Below are 20,886 nucleotides of genomic sequence, written 5' to 3'. Positions count from 1 at the left end.
TTTCCTGCGACCCATGACAAAGCTAAGAGGTTGACTTTTCCGCCTGGTGGACACACAGGATTTTAGAGACCTTATATCTGTCGCTGTTCCCCAGTACCAGATGCCCAGTCGCCACTACTTCTCTAAGAAAGGTGTGCCTGCGCTACACCAGCATGTCGCACACAACATCACCGCTTCCTTGAGAAACTCTGTGTGAGAACGGGTGCATTTCACCACCGATACTTGGACCAGTAAGCATGGACAGGGACGTTACATGTCGCTGACTGGGCACTGGGTAACTATAGGGATAGATGGTGAAGGGTCTGCTGCACAAGTCTTGCCGTCCCCACAAATTGTGTGTCAATCCTCTGTCTGTCCAAGTTACGCAACTGCTTCTGCCTCCTCCACCTTGTCTGAGTCCTCCACCTCCGTCCTAATCCTGCCTGGTCAGGCCACCAGCGTTGTAACTGCGCAGAAGGAATCACGCACCCCTCATTACTATGCTGGCAGCAGGCGGTCTTTAGCTTGAAATGTCTTGGAAATAAGAGTCACACAGCGGCTGAGTTGTGGGCAGCTCTGGAGACTGAGTTTAATAAATGGTTGTCTCCACTCAACCTGCAGCCTGGTAAGGCCATGTGCGACAATGCTGCAAACCTGGGTGCGGCCCTTCGCCTGGGCAAGGTGACACACGTGCCTTGTATGGCTCACGTGTTGAACCTTGTTGTCCAGCAATTTTTAACACACTATCCTGGCCTAGATGGCCTTCTGAACAGGGCACGAAAACTGTCTGCTCACTTCTGCCGTTCAACCACAGCTGCTGAGCGACTTGCATTGCTCCAGAAGTCTTTCGGCGTGCCGGTTCATCGCCTGAAATGCGATGTGCCGACACGCTGGAATTTGACTCTCCACATGTTACAGCGACTGTGGCAGCACTGTCGAGCCCTGGTGCAATACGTCATGACTTATAGCCTGGGCCAACGAGATTAAGAGGTGGGGCAGATCACCCTGATGGAGTGGTCTCAGATCAAGGACCTATGCACCCTTCTGCACAGTTTCGACATGGCGACGAATATGTTTAGTGCTGACAATGCCATTATCAGCATGACAATTCCAGTCATTTACATGCTGGAGCACATGCTAAACACTATTCGGAGTCAGGGGGTGGGACAACAGGAAGGGGAGGAACTACAGGAGGATTCATATGCGCAAGATACAACAACATCACCAAGGTCCAGACGTTTATCATCACCAACGCGGCAGGCATGGGACCATGGGGGACAGGGATCAACAAGGGCGCATAGTAGCAGGCAAAATGTTGAGGAAGGTGCAGGAGAACATGAAGAAATGGAGGACGAACTGTCCATGGACATGGAAGACTCAGCGGATGAGGGAGACCTTGGTCAAATTTCTGTTGAAAGAGGTTGGGGGGAGATGTCAGAGGAAGAAAGAACGGTTAGCACCTCTATGCCACAAACACAGCGTACCAGTAGCACCGTATCTGGTGCTGGTAACAGCAATTTTATTGAATCTTTTCATAATTTTTTTAGACCATCCTTTGCAAGGCCACCAGAGACAACAAGTCTGACTCTGACAATCAGTAAATGGTGAAATTCTAGGCCTCGGGCCTAGCAGGAGTCTTGTGGTGAAGAGAAACTCCACATAATGTCTTCCCTCAGAGGAGACTCAGCCAGAACCAGAACATTCCAGTTCTTTCCAGACAGAGGCTGGAGAATAGCTCCACCTATTGAGCCATGTGACCAAGAACTGGCCAATAGGAAAACACCCAATGCACACTTTAGATTCTTACAGTTTTCACCAGTAGATAGTGCTAGAACACAGCAAATGAAAAATGCTTTACTTATAGCATAATATTACATATAAGTAAATGTACTTAAAGAAACAGACACAATCTGGACCGGGCCACTACATACTCCCCCTCTGAAGGTGAGCCGTCCTCGGCGATTGTGCAAGTGGAGAACTGCTAAGAAAGGAAGGAAATATATGTGTAACAATAAGGCAAGAATATGCAGCCAGACGGAAGAACAATAGGCAATGAACAAATGCAAAACATGAATGTGGTAGTGCCAATATGAGATAGAGTCTCTTTCCGCAATATACTATCGTCCATATGAAAGGCTCTGGAAAGGCACTTTAGTGGCAACAAACAGTCCATAAGTCCATAGCTGTATATAGAAAATTGTGCAAATAATAAACAAGGTACTTGGTATTACCCAGGTGCAGAGGCTTAAACATTACTAAACTATCCAGCTAAATAAATAGACAAGATTATATACTCATTGAAAAGGATATGACCTTTTAGTCTCTGTAGCGAGCTGGAAGTTTTCTTTTTGTGCTTCGCTCTGAACGTCTCAACACTTGATCTTCCTCTTGAGCAGGAATGATATTGTTTGCTGGCTCAGGTGAAGTTGGCAGAGGAGCAGCAACTGGAGCAGGAACCGATACTGGGACATATTGATAGCATGGAAGGATAAATTGAGTGTTGTAGAGGGACTCTTCCACAGTAGGTTGTCTGGCTGGTGTTTCCATTGCAGGAATTGGTGTGCAGACCGGCATGACTTGTGGAGGAGGTGATGACATCACCAGTAGATCGTCTTTGGTGCATAGCTTCATGCGGTTTCTGTGCACCGTCTGATGGGCCATTCCGGGTTTCTTCACTTCATAGACATCTGACTCAGGATATGGGATAGCTATAACTGTGTATGGCTCTGTTTTCCATAGTGATTTGAGTTTTCCTGTACGGTGGTACTTCTTTAGCCATACCTTATCTCCAACTTGAAGTGGGGAAGCATTAGCTCTTTGATTATAGCTCTCTTTTTGTTGACGGTGAGCTTCACCCATGCAGTAATCAACAATCTGTTGGGCTTCATGTATTCTTCGCTGATGCTCTGAGACCCAATCAGTTTTTGGCAGGGGATTGATCACGTCAGGGACTTGGATTCCAAGAGAACGATCTTTAGGGAGCTGACCTTGTCTTGCAAACATCAGATAATATGGCGAGTAGCCTGTAGAACAGTGGACAGTATTGTTGTAGATTTCCACTAACACATCAAGCAATTGAGGCCATTCAGCTTGTTTGGTAACAGATGCTGTTCGCAGCATATTGATAAAAGTCTGGTTGACTTTCTCGCAGAGGCCATTTCCTTGGGGATGATAGGCGGTTGTTCTCAGCTTTTTGCACTCATGGAATTGGCAGAGTTCTTGAAATAATTGTGACTCAAAGGCAGATCCACGATCTGTGAGGACTGCTTCAGGGCAACCGTAATGTCTCACATATTCACGGTAGAAGGTGATAGCTGTAGTCCGAGCTGTAAGGTCTTTTACTGGCACAACAGCAACCCACTTAGTATAGTGATCCACCATGGTTAAGGCATACGTGTAGCCTGAATGAGTTGGTGCTAGCTTTACATGATCAAGAGTGACTAGCTTGTTTGGTTTCTGAGAATGGATTGGAAGAAGAGGAGCTCTGGCATCTTTCTTACCGACTTTGGTGAGGTTGCAGGCTGGACATTCACTACACCAATTTTCTATGTCTGACCGCATCCCAATCCAATATAAGCGTTGGCGTATGGTGGCTTCAGTTTTGTGCATGCCAAAGTGCCCAGACTGGTCGTGGTAGGCATCAAGAACAATTCTGGCATCTCGCTGTGGGATTAGAATCTGATGTAGCCTTTCACCTGAAACTGGGTCTAGGGTATTACGCAGGATCAAACCCTTTTGAATGAAGAGTCTTTTGTGCTGTCTCCAGAGACGATTAAGCTCAACATCAGGACATCTTCTGCGTCGTCTGACAGGTATTCTCCCAGTAGTCAGGTAATCATAGATCTCACCTAGGACACGAGACTCATTTTGAAGAGTTTGCCATCTCGATGGATCTTGGAATAAGACAGGTTTCTGTTGAGAAACTTCATCAGTTTGTGTAGCAGCAACAGCATTCTGTGTAGCAAACCTTTGATAGAAGGGAGGCATCTCAACATCTTCCCACAGATCTTACTCAGGAGGCTCTTCCCCTTCGGGCAAACGGGATAACACATCAGCATTGATGTTGATCTTGCCACTGCGATACTTAATATCAAAGCAGATGTTCGCCAATCTTGAAGCCCATCTCTGTTCAAGAGCACCTAGCCGTGCAGTATTAAGATGAGCGAGAGGATTATTGTCCGTGTAAACTGTGAAGGGTGTAGCAGCAAGGTTATCTTTGAACTTCTCGGTGACTGCCCACACAAGAGCTAGCAGCTCCAACTTGAACGAACTGTAATTGCTATCGTTTTTCTCTGCACCTCTCAAGCTTCGGCTGGCATATGCAATGACTCTCTCTTTGTCATCCTGGACTTGTGATAGTACTGCTCCGAGGCCTTGGTAGCTGGCATCCGTGTAGACACGGAAAGGATGGCGGTAGTCAGGGTACGCCAGAATTGGAGGTGAAGTCAATAGACTTTTCAACATCTGAAAGGCAGTTTCTTGTCGCTCAGACCAATTAATTGGAAGTCTTCTGTCATAGTTTTCTCTAGGGCAACCCCGTAGCAGCTCTGTAAGGGGTTCTGCTATTTGCACAAAATGAGGTATGAAGCGGCGGTAGTAGCCCGCAAAACCTGGAAAAATTCTGACTTCTTTGACGGTTCTTGGGGTGTCCCAGTTGTTCACAGCTGAGATCTTTTCAGGATTAGGCTGGATACCGTCGGCACTTACAACATGACCAAGGTAGTTGACCTTCGGCTTGAGCAGATGACACTTTGACGGTTTTAGTTTGAGACCATGTTCAATGAGTACCTGGAATACTTCTGCAAGGTGGCATAGATGGTCTTCATAAGTGCGAGGCGAGGGTAAACGACAACATCATCAAGATATAACAGAATGCACTGGAAGTTGAGGTGACCAAGACATCTTTCCATGAGTCGCTGAAATGTAGCAGGGGCGTTGCATAACCCAAACGGCATACCATTAAACTCAAAGAGTCCCATTGGGGTGGTGAAAGCTGTCTTCTCTCTATCCTCAGGAGCCATGGGTACTTGCCAGTAACCGCTGGTTAAGTCGAGAATGGAGAAGTATGCAGCTGAGCCAAGAGCGGTGATGGATTCTTCAATCCGTGGCAGAGGATAGGCATCTTTGTGTGTAACGTTTTTCAACTTTTGGTAGTCGACACAAAATCTGATGTTACCATCCTTCTTCTTCACCAGGACGATGGGTGCAGCCCACGGGCTTTGACTTTCTCGGATGACTTCAGAATGTTTCATCTCCTTTAACAGCTTCTTTACTTGTTGATAGTTAGCAGGAGGTACTGGACGGTGTCTCTCCTTGATAGGAGGATGATCACCTGTGTTGATCTTGTGCTGGATCAAAGTAGTCTTGCCGAAGTCAAGAGGGTGCTTGCTGAAAGCTTGGCTGTGTCGCTTAGCAAGTTTAGTTACACCATTGATGTATTCGATAGGAGTGTTAGCATCTCCAACATTAAGTTCATTCCACCAGAAGGTAGTGGGTGTATTAGAGCCTTTGGGAGTGTCTTTTAACGACTTTTGATGAGCAAGTGTCTCTTCATCTAAGATGTCTTCTGGATCAAGATTATACAGTTGAGCAACTGAATTAAACTTGTATAGCTCGATGGGCGCATCACTTAGGTTGATTAGCCGTACTGGTACTCTACCGTTTGAGACGGTGACAATACTTCTGGCAGCCTTTACCAGAGGCTGTCCTTCAATCTGGATGGAGTCAAGAAGAGCTACATAGTCCTCATTGTCAATTCCTGGTCGAACTCGACACCAGACTAGAGTCTCGCTGTTAGTTGACAGGGTAACTGGTCGTGCGTCAGTGATACGCACACGGCAGTTCTCACCTTTACTGTTGGCAAATTTCTGTTCGGCGCAGAGCACTTTGATAGTCCGCTGAACAGCTTGCCTGTAAGGGGGAGAAGCAGAAGGGAGAAAAGCATGCAAGGCAGCGAGCAATTCGGTAAACACATGGCGAATGACATTCATGCCTAACACTACTGCTGTTGTATCTCCCTCAGCCTCAGTAACAATTACACCTTGACCTGGTAACTTGCGATCACCAATTTGGATTGTGAGTTCCCAGTAGCCTAGCTGGGAAATAGGTTGCAATTAAGTCTAACTTTGCTTTACCCACTGGATTCAGGAGATCAAAGTCCCAATTCTTTTCAAAGGCTTGTCGCTCAATTGTGGTGACTTGTGAACCAGTGTCTACTAAAGCTTCTAGAGGTACACCATCGATCCATATGGTTATATATGGGCACTTGGAGATGAACCGGGAAATTCATTGTGATTGTCCCTTTGGGCCCTTGGATTCACCTCCCGAGGGGCGGCCCTTGTCCTCTGGGGTGGCCCGTTTAACTTATAACATTGATACTTGTAGTGTCCAAGACGCTCACAATAAGTACAGTACACACAATCACCAGATGGAGGCCTTCCAGGAGGGGGCCTATCAGGACTTGGCCTACTAGAACGTGGCTCTGGGGACAATGTCCGGTTTACAGATGATTTACATGATGCAGGGCGTTGGCCTTTTAGCTCCTTTAAGGCTTGGAATACAGATTTAAGGACTTGGACAAGTGCATCCGTGGTAGGAGGTGCATGAATGAGAGTAGGGGCTTGCACTTACTGTGTGGCCTGCATAGGGGAAACAGGTGAAAGAGGAGATACAGTAGAAATTTCAGCAGCAAGGTCAGAGGAACGAGGCGCAAGAGCATAGGGGGTACAAGGTGAGTCAGTACCCACTACTCGCAGGACTAGAGCTTTAAAGTCTAAGAAAGTCATGTTTGGATTTTGTGCTGCTAGCATGCGGAGTTGACTTTGTACTAGCCTGGAGTCCAAACCTTCTATGAATCTGTCGGTGATTATGTTCTCTGCAGCAGCAGGATCTATAGTGTCTATTTGCTGTAAAGCCCTGTAGGCAGATTGAAGGGCTAGTGCGTAGTCCCTAAGAGTCTCACCTGGTCCCTGACGTCTGTTGTAAAATTTGAGATGAACCTCGGTGGGTGATTGGCGTTCAACTTCTTTTCTCAGGTGGGTGAGGATCGCTTCTACACTGGTTTTCTCGGTAGATGGCCAGGAACGGACTTCCTCAGCAGCTGGTCCATCAAGCTGTCCCAGGAGAAGTTGTACCTGCTGATGGGGAGAAAGTGAGAAAAGCTCAAGAGTATACATCATCTTTTCTTTGAACTCCGCAAGTGTATGAGGATCTCCTCTGTAGTTTGGGAGACTAGAGGTTCCAATGAAGAACGGCATGCTGGTAGCCATGACAGGGGCTGGAACTGGGTTTCGGCATTAGCCTGTTCCACTGGAACACTAGCTGCTGCTGATGATGATGATACAGAGTTAACAGACTCAGCCTGGTCATTATGAAGAGGTTCAGACATTTTGGTGATGATGCAAGTACTGTTTCTTTAAGAATAATGACGACACTGTAGCTTTAAGGGATGCACTATTATGCACCAACCCAGTCTCTGAGATGGAAGACTCCCCCTCTTGAATACAGCACTGCTGAGACTTGTAGTGCAGTAAGAGAAAATAGGCACAGAGTAATGATCCTGTTTGTGACGCCAAATTCGACCTTTGTAAGGGCCCAGGGACAGAGGACCTCAAATGTTCTATATGTCACAGTTACTGTTCTGGCACGAGGTTGCAGGGGCCGTGTTCCCTGGGTGGTCTACCAGGCCCTGATGTTCCCTGCTATCTACCCTCACACAGTATCCACAGCTGATGGACAGTCCACAGACACGGTCTTGGGGATAACAGTTGCTTTAATACAGCGGGAACAAAGGAAAACAACACGGAATATACTGTATGTTTCAGTCTTTTGTGGGTAGGCCACGGCAAATACAGCTTGGAGTTGAATGCTGAAGTGTAATTAGGGTTCTTGAGCTTTTAAGAGCACGATTTGTTTCAGATTTAATTCTGGTATGCTTTTAGCAGGTTCAGAGTCTCTTGAGCTTAGAGGGTAGATATGATACAGTAATAAGATTGTACAGACCTGGAGTTCTGGGGTTGATTTCACTGCTAGTTAAGACACATGCAGTACTTGTAAGCAAATGTAGAAAGTTGCCCAGCGCGCTACGGGGACCGGACGGCTGGTGCGTGGACAATTGCATGCAAGCCACTATAATATTGCAGTGGGGTGGGAGACCCTCAAACTTCCCCAATCTGCGTGCAGTAGGGTCTGGTATATACTCAGTATGCCCTACTGTCTGAAGAGATGTACATCTGGCCAGTGAGGATTCAGGATAAGAAGCCTTCAGTATATTGGCTGTAAAAATCAGTAAATGGTGAAATTCTAGGCCTCGGGCCTAGCAGGAGTCTTGTGGTGAAGAGAAACTCCACTTAATGTCTCCCCACAGAGGAGACTCAGCCAGAACCAAAACATTCCAGTTCTTTCCAGACAGAGGCTGGAGAATAGCTCCACCTATTGAGCCATGTGACCAAGAACTGGCCAATAGGAAAACACCCAATGCACACATCAGATTCTTACAGTTGTCACCAGTAGATGGTGCTAGAACACAGCAAATGAAAAATGCTTTACTTATAACATAATATTACATATAAGTAAATGTACTTAAAGAAACAGACACAATCTGGACCGGGCCACTACATGTGCTTGATGCAAATCTACCTGTGAAGTGTACAACTGGGGCACAAGTGCTGCCACTGAAGGGGTGGGTGTGTGTGGGGCCCAATTTTTGGAAAAAAGGGAGACTCCGCTTGGAGTAACCCTTGCTTACATTGTTTTTAAAAATGATCCAAGATAAACAGAGCTGGGATCAGGAAAGACTTTGCTACCTACCCCGGTGTCATCCTGGGGACGGTTAAGGATGGCGTATTTTTGAATATGCTTGATGTAAATCTACCTGTGACGTGTACAACTGGGGCACAAGTGCTGCCACTGAAGGGGTGGTTGTGTGTGGGGCCCAATTTTTGGAAAAAAGGGAGACTTCGCTTAGAATAACCCTTGCTTATATTGTTTTTAAAAATGATACAAGATGAACAGAGCTGGGATCAGGAAAGACTTAGCTACCTACCCCGGTGTCATCCTGGGGACGGTTAAGGATGGCGTATTTTTGAATGTGCTTGATGCAAATCTACCTGTGACGTGTACAACTGGGGCACAAGTGCTGCCACTGAAGGGGTGGGTGTGTGTGGGGCCCAATTTTTGGAAAAAAGGGAGACTCCTCTTGGAGTAAGCCTTGCTTACAGTGTTTTTAAAAATGATCCAAGATGAACAAGTCATGGTTCAGCAAAGACTTTGCTACCTACCCCGGGGTCATCCTGGGGACGGTTAAGGATGGCGTGTTTTTGAATGTGCTTGATGCAAATCTACCTGTGAAGTGTACAACTGGGGCACAAGTGCTGCCACTGAAGGGGTGGGTGTGTGTGTGGCCCAATTTTTGGAAAAAAGGGAGACTCCGCTTGGAGTAACCCTTGCTTGCTGTGTTTTTTAAAAGGAGCCAAGATGAACAAGTCATGGTTCAGCAAAGACTTTGCTATCTTCCCCGGGGTCATCCTGGGGACTGTTAAGGATGGCGTATTTTTGAATGTGCTTGATGCAAATCTAGCTGTGAAGTGTACAACTGGGGCACAAGTGCAGCCACTGAAGGGGTGGGTGTGTGTGTGGCCCAATTTTTGGAAAAAAGGGAGACTCCGCTTGGAGTAACCCTTGCTTGCTGTGTTTTTTAAAAGGAGCCAAGATGAACAAGTCATGGTTCAGCAAAGACTTTGCTACCTTCCCCGGGGTCATCCTGGGGACTGTTAAGGTTGGCGTATTTTTGAATGTGCTTGATGCAAATCTAGCTGTGAAGTGTACAACTGGGGCACAAGTGCAGCCACTGAAGGGGTGGGTGTGTGTGTGGCCCAATTTTTGGAAAAAAGGGAGAGTCTGCTTGGAGTAATCCTTGCTTGCTGTGTTTTTTAAAAGGAGCCAAGATGAACAAGTCATGGTTCAGCAAAGACTTTGCTACCTACCCTGGGGACATCCTGGGGACGGTTAAGGATGGCGTATTTTTGAATGTGCTTGATGCATATCTACCTGTGAAGTGTACAACTGGGGCACAAGTGCTGCCACTGAAGGGGTGGGTGTGTGTGTGGCCCAATTTTTGGAAAAAAAGGGAGACTCCGCTTGGAGTAACCTTGCGGTGTTTTACATGATTTTAAAAGGGCATGCCATGCCTATATCTGTGTCTCCTTCTCTTTTTCCTTGTCCAGATCTTTTGTTTTCGCATGAGTATATGTCCTTGTCACTTTCCCATGTGTTTGTGTTGTGTTGGGAGTTGTTTGTCACCTTTTGGACACCTTTGAAGGTGTTTTCTAGGTGTTTTTATGTGTTTGTGATTACCTCCCATTGTTTCCTATGTGGTTCGAGTGGTTCGCCGAACCGGTTCGCCGAACCGTACTCGAACGAGACCTCTTTTCGGTGAACCAAACTCGAGCCGAACCGCTACCGGTTTGCTCATCTCTACCACTCACCATGTCATAAAAATGATAGACAGCTTTATTCCTCAGGTCAGTATGATTTCAGTGATACTATATTTATATATTTATTTTTTTGTTTTGCAGCCTTTACACCATGGAAACTATTTTATAGTAAAAAAACTTTTTGCATTACTGTATTCTGCGAGCTATAGCTTTTTCATTTTTCCGTTGATGGAGCTGTATGTCAGCTTGCTTTTTTTGCGGGAAAAGATTATGTTTTCTGTGTTACATTTATATTTATATATGACTTTTGATTGCATTTTATTCCACTTTTTTGTCAGCGGTATAATGAAAAGAGATGTTTTTTGCTAAGTTTTTTCTTCTTTTACGGTGTTAACCGAAGGCGTTAACTAGTGTAACAGTTTTATAGATTGGGATGTTACGGACGTGGCAATACCAAATATGTGTACTTTTTTGTTTATTTTTTAACAGAAATATAAGTATTTATTAGAATTATTTTTTTTATTTTTTTGTTCTTAATTTTCTGATTCATTTATTTTTTTATAAGTATATTTTTACATATTTAAACTGCATGTATGAAAAAAAATCCCAACACTGTGCCAGATCAGGAACAGGGGTGAATGGTATGGTCTCAAACTGGATAAACAATGTAATGTATGGTTTTATTGCCTTGAAAGAAAAAAAAAATCAACACATTTTGGTTCACTAAGATAGTAAAAAATTTGAACCTGTCCCAGAGTAAAACCTGCAGCTACAGAAGTAAAAAAAAAAAAAAAAGTTACGGCTCTTAACATGCAATAATAAAAAAAAATGAAAACTATTGGTCTGGCCTTAATGGTGCTTTACATGCTGCGACATCGTTAACAATATATCGTCGGGGTCACGTCGTTAGTGACGAACATCCGATGCCGTTAGTGACATCAAAGCGTGTGACACCAACGAGCGACGATCAACGAGGGCAAAAACGTGAAAAAATGTTGCTTGTTGACACGTCGTTCATTTCCTTAATATCATTGCTGCTGCAGGTATGATGTTGTTCGTCGTTCCTGCGGCAGCACACATCGCTATGTGTGACGCCGCAGGAGCGACGAACATCTCCTTACCTGCGTCCACCGGCAATGAGGAAGGAAGGAAGCGGGCGGCATGTTCCGGCCGCTCATCTCCGCCCCTCCTCTGCTATTGGATGGTTGCTGTGTGACGTCACTGTGACGCCACACGAACCGCCCCCTTAGAAAGGAGGTGGATCGCCGGCCAGAGCGACGTCGCAGGGAAGGTAAGTCCGTGTGACGGGTGTTAGCTATGTTGTGTGCCACAGGTAGCGATTTGCCCGTGACGCACAACCAACGGGGGGCGGGTACTCTCACTAGCGATATCGGTACCGATATCGCAGCGTGTAAAGTACCCTATAATGTGCCATTAAAGAATTAGACCTGTCGTTGTGGTGTGATAGCTGCACTACATATGTATACATCATATGGCCAGGATAAACTTATTTCCACGTTATGTCATCAATGTAGGTCTTCGAGAATGTCAGCAAGTAGGTTGAAAAACCATGAGGAATATTGTTTCATCAGGCTCCCTAGCTATACTTTTATGTTTACCTAATACAAAATCCCTACTGATCGCCAGACTATTTATATGTCAGCATCGCTCACATTATTTGTATTTTCATAGCAAAAAGACTTATCTTCCACGGATAGTGGCAGATATTCCAATGGCAGATAATTCCGTGGCAGATAATCCAGGAATGTGCTGCGGGTATGCACCAAAGGCTGGACTCACACGAGTGTATAAAAAAACGGTCCCATTATCGTGTGCGATAGTTGGTCCATAGTGATCCGTGTGGTCTTCCGTGTGTTCTGCGTGTGTAATGCGTGTGGCAAACCATCCGTATTACAGTCCATTTGCATTCCGTGTGTAATACGTGTGGAATGCATTTTTTAACCATTTAATTGACATTCAACATATGTTGTTAATGTTTTTTAATTGTGTTCATGATTAAGTTGGTTGGGCTACCTAATAAATGAACGGCCGAACAATGAGACAGTTTGACTACTACACATTACACTGTCCAACTGTGTTTTTCAGTCCTGTGAACCCATTATGTCATGTCCTTTGAAGAAATGTCGTTGCCTCTTACTTTCAACACAACTGAAAGAATTTTATACCATTGGTTATTGTCACGAGAGTTTGGCGCGCAATACCCAGAAGAACATGTGCCGCTGAGGCGTCGTCGATTTTAGGTCCATCCTCTACTATGCAAACGATACAGCAGAGGAGATTTCAATCGTCTTTATATGGAGTTAAGGAAAAATGAAGACAAATTTCCCGCTTATAGCCGCATGACCATAACTACCTTTGATCGTTTGTTAGACGTGATTAGGCCAAGGATCACATACAAATATGCGTTGTGCCATATCTCCTGAGCAACGTTTGTTAATCACTATAAGGTTGTTTTTTTTTTTAAATATTTTAAAAAATATTAATTTTTATATTTTTCCCCTTTTTTACTTAATGATATAGATTCCTTGCAACAGGATTATCCTACTCTGCCTTACATCTTGAATTTTTACTTGGCAAATCTACTATTTCAATCATTGTAAGGAAAACATGTCATGCCATTTGGGAGAAATTACAACCTCTAGTGATGGCTGAGCCAAGTGTTGAAGATTGGTACCGGATAGCAAATGGCTTTAATGAAAAAACACAATTTCCTAATTGCATCAGTGCCATTGATGGAAAACATATATGTGTTAAAAAAACACCAAACTCAGGCACACAATATTTTAATTACAAACAATATTTTTCAGTTGTTCTCCTGGCCATAGCTGATACTAATTATAATTTTGTGGCTGTAGATATCGGTGCGTATGGTCGAACAGGAGATTCCAGAATCTTTAATAATTCTGTAATGGGTCAGAGACTAAGGTCCAATGATTTGTCTGTACCACCCCCGCGTCTATTGCCTGGCACATCTGACACATAGGCACCTTTTGTAATAGTAGGTGATGAGGCCTTCCAACTTCGTAGAGAAGTCCTTAGGCCTTATCCACGTCGTGTTCTGGATAACAGACGCCGTATTTTTAAGTATCGATTAACCAGAGCACGACGTGTTGCTGAATGCGTGTTTGGCATCCTGACAGCCAAATGGAGAGTCTTGATCACACCATTGCAATTGAGTGAGAACAATGTCAACACCATTATAAAAGCATGTGTTGTTTTGCATAATTTTGTCAGAAAATTTGATTACATTGAAGATAATATTACATCTTCAATGGAACCAAATGTAACACATGGCAGCCAAGTTATGGCAATAAACATACGTGGGCATTGCGCCATACAAGTCAGAGAAATTTTCACAAATTACTTTGTTTCTCCAGAGGGTGAAATAGATTTACCACAACATTTATTGATTGTGCATGGAAACATGGCCTAAATTTATAAAAAATTAAAAGTAATTTATGCTGTACAAGGAAAAAAAGGACAACTTAATTGATGTTGAAAACAAATTTTTGGTTTATTTTGCGAAAATATTGTTTTCATTAGTTAACTTGACACAACTATGTGTGATATCGGACAAACCTTTTTGTTTTTGTTTTGCTTAGCTTCATATTATTTTTTATATTAAAAAAACCACATTGTTTATATTATAGAAAAAAAGCATATTGCTTTCATATGGTTTTTTTTCATACCAAAAAAGCAAAAACATGTAACATACAAACTATTATGCTCATAAATTGGGATATGTGTGTGGTGAATGAGGAATGTTAACATTCAGTGGCTGGTGTGTTGATATGTTTGAATTTGGTGTCATGTATTGATTTGCTTGTTGGCTATGATCCTGATGCTTGACCATGTTGTTGTGCATGATAGTGCATATGTTGAGGCAAATTAGAACCTTGATGAGGCCTTACAAAATTCCATGATTGATTACCGTGTTGGACAAGTGATCCAGGTGGCTCAGTTACTTGAGTGCCATAGGTAACCTACCTGATCACTAGCAACTTGTTGAGCAACAAAACTGTTGTGTGGTACATATTGTTGATGTTGGGATTGGTTTGGTGTTGGTTGTTGCTGTGTAGATTGTGTTTGTGTTTGAAATTGTGGTGGATGCATGACTGTTTGTGGAATGGTTTGATTTTCATGATGTGCTTGCTGCCTACCTGCATTATCAGGTTGAGGCATTCTCAGCTGATTATTATTTGACTGTTGCCATTGTTCTAGTGAATGAAACACTATTTATGAGTTGTTTGGTGAGGTACATGCATCTATGACGATTTGCATGGCTGCTCTAGCACGGAGACGCATTTCTCTTGGAATTTGCCTTAGATAGTTTGTCATACTTCTTGTGAATGGCTCCTCCCCATCATCATTAACAGTGCGAGATAGATATTGTAAAACTCCATTATCTACCTCGCGCCGTGTATTGATGATGGGGAGTTCTCGACGTCGTCCTTGTCGGTGTGACACTGCCAGGGCAACAGGGGAGTGGTCTAAAGCCACTGTAGGGCTGCTGCTCTGTTGTTGAACTTCCTCATCATGGTTGTGAAACAATGCTGGTGTGTTATTTAAATCTTGCGATTCATTATCATTGTTTAGTGGAATTGCCAAAGAGATGCCCTCTTCTCTCTGCTCCGCTGCTTGTTCAACTTGTGCCTCAGATTCTGATGTTGATCTACTTCTTATGTTACTGTCTGTTCTGAAATATTATAAAGGAATAATCTTAATTCCATGCATTTTTAGGTTCAGTTTAAAGTAATATATATGTTTACTTACGGCCTTAAATCCATTATTGGTGCCAAAAAATTCAAACGATCAAAATATATATTTTTCTTTTTCCACTGAGCCTCAGATCCACTACGACATTGCTGTTGCCTTTCCCGTCGGTATTGATCACGGCAACTACGCCAGCGATGAGTTATATCACACACTATATTATAAAGAAACCACAGACATTACCAATTAACATAACGTACATTTTTTGCATGTGGGATTCAATACATCTACACATTGAATTTAACATTTGCACTTACTTATCTCTTGACGTACTTCAGAAGATACTGGATGCGCGAAAAGCTGACCAACAGCTCGCACTCATAGAATAACATTGGTCCGAGTGTAATGCGAGAATTTCTCGCATTGCTCTCGTCCGTTTTTGTCACTCGTGTGAGCGTACCCAAAGCTGCACAACGGTTAGCCGCTTTGTTAATCAATGAGCATAATGAGTGACTTTTCTCCATAAAATCCACAGAAATAATGACTTAATCCCGTGGTTCACTTTTTTCTGTGATCTGTGCAAAACTCTGGATTGCAATTTTTTCAGAGCATGGAAACAGATGTGCAGACACCCAATTCACATGTATGGGAGATGGATTATCATCATGATTAAAGAAAGACTCACTCATTCCCCCATGCACCACACTATTTTTTAGGCCACTATCTTCAATAATGACAAAAGATTTTTTTGGCCACAGTACAGTACCCATTTTAACATGTTAACATATAACAATACTGTACTATTATACTGGGTGCCTACCAAATTGACACTCCTAAAATGTTTATGATAAAAAAATCAACATATTTCCTGAGTATAATACCAGCTGCCAGAAGGTACCCCCAAAATATGTTGAAATCTGCCCACTCTTTGTAACTACCTCCAATCGGGTCACGCCAGCTCACATGGAGATAAACCAATCCTACTGTTCAGCAGATTGACGCCAAGCCTTCTGCCATTAGGCACAACTGGGTAATCCAAAACTCTCCTGGCTCACTCCCAAAAATCACCAGTTTCTTAATATTTTTAACTCCAAATACCTTCCCTCACTGCCACAACTGTTTTGACTTAGAAAATGAAAATCCCAGCTGATCACAGCCAGTCAATCCACTCACTCCTAGCTTCTGCTCTCATCTGTTGGTGTGACTCCCTGGCCTATCAGGTCGTCACAGGGTATTATGCAACTTTCCCGTATGTGCAATATCCACATCCTCCTTGTTTACGGGTCCCTAACTAATGGTGTTGCCAAAGACCAGCTAATCAAAATCCTAGGAACACTCTGCACCACACACCCCAGACACACCAGTGGACAGAATGAGTGGAATAGGGTCGCCCACTTGGGGGGTTGGTTAGGGGAGGTCAGGAGTGTCAGGAGTCAGTCAGTGAGAGTCTGGGTCAGAGGAAGGAGAGTGTAGTGTTGGAAGTCAAAGTGAGAGGAGGTCAGGAGCTGGGCTCTGTGAAGTACTAGGTAGCAGAAGTTGGTCTGGGCCTGGTAGGAGCTGGGCCCCGGTCACAGGGGATCATAACAAGGGACACGGCATTGTCGTGGAGGACAGCCGGCGTCCTTGTACCATCACTGGGCTGGGACCAGGGCACGATGGGGTACGTGGACCCTAGGTCAAGGAGGAGCTTCAGGCAACCTGACAATTTATACGACGAGAACTGAGCCTTCAAGATCCGCTCTTCACCCACTCCAAATCGGGGTACTAGCTCAACGAGAGGGATAGGGCTTTCCACAAATACGGTCCAAGAAATCCCAAGTGTGAACCCTGAAAGCAAGCTCCCTCAGTTAGCCATACTGGGGAGCGGGACCCGACTAGTTTCAGGTTACAGTGACCATCCAGAGAGAAACAAGGTGCCAAGGGAAAGGTCACAGATCAACAGGCAACACCAACGACAACGGGACCCAGACGTGCTCCCCCTCAGCGGCAGTGGTGTCCAGAACTTTGGTTTGCTACAGTTATCGGTGTCAGCGTTTTTGGACTGAGTGAGTACACAAGTGACCCTAACCTCCCCAACGGCATCTCCCTGTCATCATCACCGAGCCCCGGGGCATTCCCCTACCCGTGGAGGGGTTAAACACCTGGCTGTTCACTGCATCGCCCCCGGGTACTCCCACCAGCCGCAGCGGTGGTACGCCATCTTACCACACACCACGGGTGGTGTCACAAACTATTCCATACAATACTCCCCTGTAAATAATCCCTTTTTCTATTCGAGTTGCCGCGAGACCCCCCGGTCCGGACGCCCCTCGAGCCACCGCGGATCCGGATCCGAGCAGCCCGGCTGCTGACACGGGGGTGGTACAGTGGCAAAACCCCCAACCGGCATAACTAACCCTAACTAACCTTACCCCTACACCCCCTTTCATTGTTCTCACAAAGGTGAGTGCATGGAAGATCCATTTACTTCCTAATGAAAGATGGCAATTAGTCCAACATGTTTCCTGATTTAAAGCCCCAGCCATCCCCTACCAGTAAGTTATTACCCCCATATAATTAACCCTTTATTCACCTAACCCTAGGTCCACTCGCTTTTAGTAGTTATAGCATCCTCGCCAAATGGCTTGCAGCCCTCCAGTCCAACATGATGCTTCATTGCTGATTTTGTGTAATAGTCCACATCAAAATCAAAGTCACATGTGATCTGGTTTGTTAAATTTCCACATAATAATTAAATACTATGATAAATAAAAGATATCAGTCAGCTGTAAATCAATAGTATTATCCTTTAAAACAAAATAGCAGTGTTGCACGTACAAATCCTGCTAAACCTTTCACTTCTTTGTTCAATAAACATAAGCAAATTTATAGCCAATGTATGTAATAATGTGTTGTTTTCATGCCACTAACCTTTCATGTGTATCTGAAATCTTCTGGTATCCATTACCATAATGACCGAAATAAGGCCGCCCTAGACAGCCTTTAGGCTAAACTGCAGACCTATATGTAGGACACTAAGACAATGTGTAAAGACGAAATTCAGGATACAGATGAGACCAATCTTTATAAACTACGCAAGGCATGCCATCATAAAATTACTATATCAAGAACATTTCTGAAATATGGAATAAAGTATTGCAGGACATTATATTACTTAAAGACTACTGATCTAATAAGGAAGGAATGTGGGAAAAGGCTGAGCCTTCAGAAAAGTTCTCTGACTTCTTTTATAGCTTAAATTTACAATTGTTTTATTTATTATACCTCAATAATGTTCTGCACCTAGTGTGGGACACATCAAATATCAACAAACCTTTAGTAGCTGGGTTAAGATGGGCTTATTTCTGTATAGAGACCGCAATGCCTGTACTGACTGCGGGCCTCTCGGTCCGAAATTAGAGTGCTGTGGTCACATATGAGGCTATCATTTTTGATAAAGAGACTTGCAGTAAGTTTGGGCATTGCGGTCTGTATATGGACTGTAAAATACATCTCTCTGAACCCGCTTTACTCTGTTAAAATCTGTTAGATAGTGCTCATCACAGATAATCCTATGCTTGCAGTTTACCATTTGTAAACATATGGTTAGAGGATCAATTCAGAGCTGTCATCGCTGTATGCAGAGATTGTTCCAATGTTAGTGAAGAGACAAGCTAAGTGATGGCCAGTAAGGCTTTGCTCCACTTTACTAGACTGAACATAAGTATGTGTTTCGCATCGGCCTGGGGTTGTGACACTTACTTGGGTCTTCTGTGGTGTGTCTGTGACGCCCTGGACAAGCCAGGACGTCACAGGTACTGCAACAACACACCCCACACCCCGGTTAGGAACATCAAGTTCAAACACAAATCCTTGTTGCCTCCCTCCAGGGGCTGATGTCCACCCCAGGTGGGGCGGAGCCAGGCGGTTGGCCCCACCCACTGAGGAGTTCACAGTCCTGGAGACGGGAAAAGGAAGACAGATCAGTTTGGAGTGTAGAGAGTGAGAGTCAGGGAAGTGGTAGTGGAGGAACTGACTGGCCGTGTCCGGGTACGTGGCCCGGGCACCTGAAAGCAAGGTTGGCAGACGGTGGTGACCGTCTGCAGGCGAGGCCAATCGACGCGGAACCATAGGACCGGGGTCGGGCGGTGGCCCGCCGGTACCGAACCGGGGAGCGAAGAGAGGCCAGCACCATTCGGCAGGGCCTACGGACCCCAACAAGGCTTGGAGTCGCCGTTAAACCGGTCAAATCCATCAGCGACAGGAACCTCCGGCGTTTCCCAGCAGTAAAGACCCGACTGAAGGCAACCGTCCAAACCGTGAGGGAGATAAAGCTACCGCCAGAGCTAGAGCTCCCAGGGCCAGAGCCTGCGGGCAAAGGAAGGGCTCCCTAAGCCAACATACCGCTGGGGAGGGGGCTATCAGTGGGGAGCCATTGGGGCTGAGAACAGAACACCAGTGCAGAGAGAGACAGTTACCGCCAACCTACCGGGAATGACCGCCGCAGCCGTCTGTAGGACTCGTCCATCCAGCCGTTTGTTTTACCAGAGACTCCGTGTGCGTTACTGGCTGAGTAAGTACCACCGTGCCGTCTGGCACTGCGCTGCCCCGCGACCCTGCACCCGGCCAGGTCCCGCAACCCACCTTCCGACCTCCACCACCGGGCCCCGGGACCACCAACCCCCCTACCCACGGAGGGGAGAAAACATCTCAGCTGCTCCCTGTCAACGCTCCCGTGATCCCCGTACAGAGCAGCGGTGGTGTTCCAACCTCACCACAAACCGTGGGTGGCATCACGGACAATATCCCTAAACCAAACCACCCCTTTCACTCACAGGCGATGAGCGCCGCTCGAGTACCCGGGATCCGGCCCACCGCTCGAGCCACCGACCGAGCGAGCAGCTGCAGCAGCCAGACCCGAGCAGTGGGAGAGCGCAGCACCTTCTCCGCCCGCGACAACTTGGCGTCACGAACAGGATCTTACCGCTCTGATATCTGGTAGAGGTGCTCCTTGTGTCCCGCCGGAGGTGTCCGGCCGAAAATTTTCAGAATCTGCCATCTTGGGCGCGAAAAGTCCCCACTCGAGCGTCTTCCCGAGCAGTGGAGGCGCGAAAGCCGAAGCTCCGCACCTGAAGTGGAGGTGCCGGAAAGAGATCAAGGGGGCATGGATGGCGTCTGGCCGCATGTAGCCCGCGGCTATAAAAGCGGGGATGCCAGGACCCTGCGGCCATCTTTTGGTTCCTGGAAGAGGCCGCTGCAGCGATGCACCAACCGTCCAGCAGCACCGTAGCCCCCGCGCCCGGGACCGCGGCGTGGGTGGAGGTCCGGACCGCTCAGCTACAACAACGGCTGCAGATCCGCGTGCAGCTCCTCTTGGAGGAGTGGGAGGCCGACATGGCGGATGTGGTGGCAGCCATACGGAGACGCGAGGTGGAGGGAGTTCTGGAAGTGCGGTTAAGTGACCCACGCCCCTGTACCCCTAGCGGGTCGGTCATCGCGGCTGAGGGGCCCGGTCTACACCCGCTCGCCCTGCTACCTCCCCCACTACCCGTGTTGGCTGCTGCTGCACCGCCACTAGGCCCGCTACCACTGCAATCGGTAGTGGCACCCAGCCAATCCGCCCAAGCGGACCGACCTGCAGCCGAGGTCCGTGACCGTCAGGAACCGCTTCCGTGGAAGAAACCGAAAGCTCAGCCCGTCAGCCGAGATGCACCGGAGGCACCTGTAGAGGCCGTACCCGGGCCCGAACTGACTCTGGCAG

Source organism: Anomaloglossus baeobatrachus, chromosome 9, assembly GCF_048569485.1.
Source record: "Anomaloglossus baeobatrachus isolate aAnoBae1 chromosome 9, aAnoBae1.hap1, whole genome shotgun sequence".
NCBI classification, from domain to species: Eukaryota; Metazoa; Chordata; class Amphibia; order Anura; family Aromobatidae; genus Anomaloglossus; species Anomaloglossus baeobatrachus.
The sequence above is the reverse complement of the archived record's forward strand: the minus strand, read 5'-3'. Positions refer to the sequence as shown.